The sequence below is a fragment of the Protomyctophum parallelum genome, assembly GCF_964188405.1.
Source record: "Protomyctophum parallelum genome assembly, chromosome: 11".
Lineage (NCBI taxonomy): Eukaryota > Metazoa > Chordata > Actinopteri > Myctophiformes > Myctophidae > Protomyctophum > Protomyctophum parallelum.
In genome coordinates this window covers 17,832,403-17,838,402 of record NC_139707.1, presented here as the reverse complement: position 1 = coordinate 17,838,402, position 6,000 = coordinate 17,832,403, and the positions used below count along the sequence as shown (strand labels likewise).

The 6,000-nt window shown below is 41.3% G+C and overlaps 1 protein-coding gene across 1 annotated transcript in view; it reads left to right on the top strand.

The window, feature by feature from the left end:
• Positions 1-2,784, top strand: part of LOC310867281 (ATP-binding cassette sub-family C member 4-like) — an 83,722-nt gene extending 80,938 nt beyond the window's left edge. Inside the window, exon 33 of the mRNA XM_083777205.1 lies at positions 2,727-2,784. The gene's annotated coding sequence lies outside the window, so the exon portion shown is untranslated. The remainder of the gene's footprint in view (positions 1-2,726) is intronic.
• Positions 2,785-6,000: the final 3,216 nt, after the last annotated feature.

Here is a 6,000-nt window from a genome sequence, read left to right as displayed (position 1 = left end):
TGTGTGTGTGTGTGTGTGTGTGTGTGTGTGTGTGTGTGTGTGTGTGTGCGAGCGAGCGAGCATGTGCATGCGTGCGTGGGCCAGAGTGCGACTGTGTGCTTGCGTGCATGCATGCATGTTTGTGCACATGCAAGAGAGAGTGTGTGTTTAAGAAGTGTATTAGTCAACAGTACTCATCCAATGCTTACCAGATAGTCAGTATCCAATAGTGCTATTTAAAACAATGTCTAGCTCTATTAACAAATAAGCAAGTCGGTGTACATTAAATGCATATACAGTACATCTAGTCATCAAGACATCATTTATTCAAATTCCACTTGCAATATTTCCCTCCGTGCCAATACATTGCTGGCATTGTTGGCACACAAGTAGTTCTGCCCGTACTGTAGAGGTGTGCTTTCCTTTCCCATTGCTTTTATTCAAATTTGATTATTATTATTTTTTAATCTTACAATTTACAATTTAGGGATTTAGCAGACGCTCTTAATCCAGAGAGATTTACAGTAAGCAAGAACAAAAAACATGCAATACATCAAATACATAAACATAGTCATCATGAATCATACGTAAGATTAAGAACCTAACAGTGGAGTATCTATATAATGAAACTATATGTGTATACACTATAGAGTGCTATATCTACATAAAGTGCTATTTAAGTTACATAAGTATAAGCATACACCTGTAGGTGGTCGAGGCTAGGGCAAGTACTACGGCACATGCTATGGGCTAAAATGGAGTCTGAAGTGGTGACTACGGCGAAAGATTGGGAGTGAATCTGCAATGGGAAGTGTATTCCATAGTTTTGGAGCCAGTAGGGAAAAGAGTTTGGGACGTGTGGAGCGTTGTGCTGGCGTTTTTAGCGAAGGTACTTCCAGATTCCCTGCGTCTTGGCCATCTTGGCCATAGAACTTCACAATGTTCTAAAATATGACTGAGAATTCCATGCTCCTGTCTCAATAGTTAGTGCATACTGTATTTCTTACCATTTTATTCAAAACAATATGAACGTCTGCTTTACAGAGGTACTTGAGTGTCTTGTTTTAAATTGAGGGAGATGTGCACTAAAGCAGTCTGACTCTAAAGCTCCCACTGGTGTCTGAAAGAACCTACTACATTGATGGTGCTGTTAAACTATTGTGATAGAGAGACATCAGAATGTCACACTATCAGACACAATATTATCAGACATGATAGGACTTCAGAAATTAAGTGTGAAATTAAATTAAATTTTAAATAAAATAAAGAACTTGGAAAATGGGAAGGTTTAAAAGATATTTCCTCTGGTTGAGTATGCCGTACTGTAGTGTAAAACATTTGGTAATGAACAAAAAATATGGGATTATTTTTGGGTCCTGTAATAAAGTCGGTGCTATTTAAAATATATTCCGTAAACTGAGGTGACGTTTTTTTGTTCCATTTCTAAATGTCCGCTGGCATAGATGGTTTTGCTCTCATATTAAATTGCCCATCTCTCTCTGTCTCTCTCTCTCTGGTGGGGGGAGGGGGGGGGGGGATATATCTATCGTAAGTAGAAATAATGAAGCTGAAGAGCTGATGCCCTGAGGAGCAGTCACAAAGAATTATATCCTTCTATAGCATAGGACACAGGCTAGAGATAAGTACCTGTCAGTAGGCATATACTCTCTGCTACATGTGTCTATCAATAAGAGATTATTTTCCCTGGTTATTACACCGAAGATCTGGGGGGCTCTAAGATTGCACCTTTAATGAGAAAGAATGTTTCCTGCCTGCTCACTCGCAACTCCACTTGAAGTAAGTGAGATGTAATGCTATCAATTTCCCCTCTCTCGATTTCTCAGAGAACTTATTAAAATGAGACGTTGCCCACATTAATTCCAAGGTTTTATTTATTGCAGTTCAGCATGATGTGCAATACTTGATTTGGGATTCACCCTGTATTGTGGTATCATGGTTTTCCACTCACATTCTGCAGACTTGTAATTAACAACACTGTCAAAATAGATCATTGTCAAATCATATGTGGCTCCATAACTAATCTCCCATGTAGTGCTCAAAAACCTTTTCAGTGGAGGGAGACTTCTTTGCGTATATCAGTAGCATTGGGCTCATAACCCTGGTTTCCAATAGCTTCTCATTGGGAGAGATGCAGTCACACTTACCGAAAGAGAAAATATCAACTAAAATGTACATTTCCTCATTGTCTGTGCTTGTCATACAGAGTTGAGAGGCATCATCCCAGGTTTATAGCTGTCAGAAATACTTCTCCTCGTTCCGTTTTGCGGCTATAGTTCAGATGCCATATAACAGGCATATACAGATACAGTAATAATGACTTTGGACAGAGAAGTCAGCTGCACTACCTATAGAAGACAACAAAGCAATAATTAATATGCAAAACCTTATCATATTCTGGAGAAAATCCAGGACTTGCAAAACACTTCTTTAATCCTGAAACATGCTTGGCTCCTGAAACATGTGCCATTTGTTATACTGATTTAGTAGCATGACTTCATACCTTAATTGTAAAGTAATGTCAAGGTCTTCAGAACAAATCTATTATGAATGGTCCTTCCAGAAATCAGGGCTGCTCAGACATGTCATAGACCTACTCATTCGCCACACAATCACACTGTTTTCCACTACACTGCCATATTGTGTCGTGGTAATTTTCAGTTTTCTTTGTCATCACAAAGGGGTTACATTGAAAAGTAATGACTATTTGCATTGGTCTTTGTTTGCAGGTATGTGGGGAGAAAGCGAGAGAGCTGCGAGAACTGGACAGAGCATTCAAAGATCTGGCCTTCTTGGTTATTGTCCTGACAACAACAACAAGAAAAAAACATCACAAAGGCTGGGAACTATAAGGTGAAATACCTGAGGACATTCATTTTCTAAGATCTATCTCTCTTTCCCTTTTGAGTGAGTAAGAGGTCCTCCATTTGAATGCTTCTCCTTTATATTTGTAACTTGCATGGTCTTATTCAACACCATTTCCGCTGCAATATGGAGGTCCACAGGTTTACCAATAGCAGCACAAAAGTAGTTGAGAGATAGAGAAAGCTAACTCCTTCTGCTGCTCAGTGTAACTCCGTATGACTGTTCCAAGGCAACATTTGAAAGTGCCTACACATTAATTCAAGCACATTGAAGTTGTTTGTCATTATATGAAATGGGTCATGCAGAACGGTGCCCCTTGAATTGCCTTTTTTTTTTCTTCAGAAAAAAATAGAAGGTTCTGAGAGTCTGAGATTTGCACCATAACTTTGTGTCCCCACCTCACTGAGATACCTCACATGCAAAACCCTTATAGGTGACACAAATGAACTTCAAAGTCATAAGCATATCTCTGTGCTTTGATATTAGGACAGGCAGGTGCAAAAATACACATAGTTGACATAGAGCAATAATGAGACATATATTTATGTATGTAGGGCACTATAGGAACGACAAACCTATGAGCTGTTCTGCCAGGCTCATTTTGCTAACACGTCATTCACCATGCCAGTGTACAGTGCAGCCATGGTACATATCACATGCATCTTCCTCTGTTGTCAAGCAAACAGATATTTCAGTATCACAGGTTGATAGATGTTTGTATGAGCAGTGGGTAAACACGCTGAAATATTTCTACTCTAATTTGATGCACAATGCATCTTGACGGCTAGTTCAATTCATGCAGATTCAGGTTTCAGTAATGTGTGACTCTTTTTTTCCCATCCACTGCACAAATACGTTCACTTGGCTGTGCACAATTCTGTCGAGATCACACTTCATCTGGCCATTCATTATTATTATTATTTTATTTTATTTATTATGGTATTTTTTGTGGCCTTTTCTGCCTTTATTGATAGGTGAATGTATACTGACAGGAAATGGGAAGAGATGGGGGGGGGAGACACGCGGCAAAGTCCATCGGGATCGGGAGTCGAACCCGCGGCACACCGTCCAGCTGGCTCAGCAGCCATAGGTGCCCAGATGTTTGAGCTATAACCGTCCGGATCCATTTATTCATTTCTAATTGTCCTAACATTAACACTTCCCTTTGGCCCTATCTAACCTGTCCCCTTGGAATTATACAGCCGATACACTCAAAGGTGGCAAAAAAAGCCCAGGAATGAATGGAGGGTGTATAGCATTGCAGCCAGCAGCGATTACAGAGGTAACATGAACACTTGGAACAGATACTGAGACAGGGCTTTTTGTGCCTCTTAAATTGCTGGACAGCTCCAGGGCTGACATTTAAAACATAACATCACCAAACAAAAAACACATTAAAAGAGAAAAGCTGAGCAGGGGGCTTTAAGCGAAAACCTGAAATTCAAGTTTTGGCGAAGGCAACTGACCCAAATTTCCTGCCCCTTCTTTCTCCTTAACGTGCTTCTGCAAGCCCGGGCCCTGAGGTGACGTATCCCTTACACAGGGATTGCCAGTGCATTTACATAGCATGGTTAATGAGAGATCAACACCGGGAAAGCGCCTTGAATATAAAGCTTTCTTGTAAAAATAATGAGCGAGCGATTGATCCATACTCAAACATGTCGGTTTGCTGAGTTAATACCAAAGGCAGATTATAGTCAGTGCCAAAAGTGCCCTGGCGTGCAACGTCTTTTGCTTAGAGGGTCCCTAAACTTGTCATCACATTAGCACATGGTCAAGGAGTACATCCTACCACTCTCATAATCTGCTTTCCTGCACAATTAGCCTTCTATAATAAGGCAGCTGCCTGACAGCCGGCAGGGAGAAAAGTGGAAAGTCACTGAGTTTCACACGGGATGGATGGGATCTTTTACCTCCACTGAAATGTAGACACACAGAGGTTATTCTCTCTCCAACCCGCCACAGCTACTCCTGGTCCTGGTATTGAGTCTGAATGTTACAACAACCTGGAGACTTTGCTCCATTGTGCCAAGCATCCATTGCACTTTGATGAAGCCAGACAAAGAGGGATAAAGGGAGAGAGAGACACACACACACACACACACACACACACACACACACACACACACACACACACACACACACACACACACACACACACACACACACACACACACACACACACACACACACACAGACAGACAGAGCACTTGTGGCAAGGGTAGATCTGTTTTAGCTCAGAGAATCAGATGTTAGAGAGGGTATATGGCAGAGGAAGGCAAGTTCTCTGAATAAAATAATAGATAATTTCCCCGCGACAAAGGCGAGGAAACTATTGGCGAGAGAAGAAAAATAGTAGGAAGGGGATGGAGAAGGGAAAGGTTTTTTTGTGTGTGAAAAGAATAAGAAGAATTCAGTGCTGCTTCTTGCAAGTGAAGAGAGAGAGAGAGAGACAGAGAGAGACAGGGAAAGAGAGAGAGAGAAAAAACCCACTGATGACACCCGGTTCCATTCTTCCATTCTCCCCTTTTCTCTGCTCCGCGCCTCGCAGCACGGCGGGCTAAGCTGGGAGCTGTAATGTCATTAAATTGCAAATGCTTTTTTTTCTTTTTTTTTTTTTTTCATTTCCGACACACACTGTTTACTTATCTGGCAAAAACATATGTTGGAAGGAATCCGTTAAATTCTGCCCATTGCCTTGGGTGAAAGTGCAATAGAAACGGGCCCACTGAGCTCCTTCTGTCGTCTCCTTTTAGCACTTTGCCTTATCTACAAGGCTGCTTAGCAGCAAACTGGCGAGTTCAATGAAAAATGAAGATACAGTGCGAGATTAGGGAAGAACAGTGAGGGGAGAAATGCTTGGAGAGAGGGTCATCCCATTGCAAATGATTTCACTCCTCTCCATCTGCATAAATGACTATTTTTAAGGCATCTCCAGCGTCTGTATATTTTTCTCACTCTGCCACACATTTAATTTCACGCCCCGTGTTCTGAATATGCTTAAATGCATATCTCTGATGCACCTTTAAGCCAGAGGAAAGAGGATGGGAGGGAAGGGGTGGGGGGGCAGGGTGGGTACGAAAGCAAAATTAAAGATAAAATGGTGTGATTTGCACTACAAGTCTATTACTTTATGGC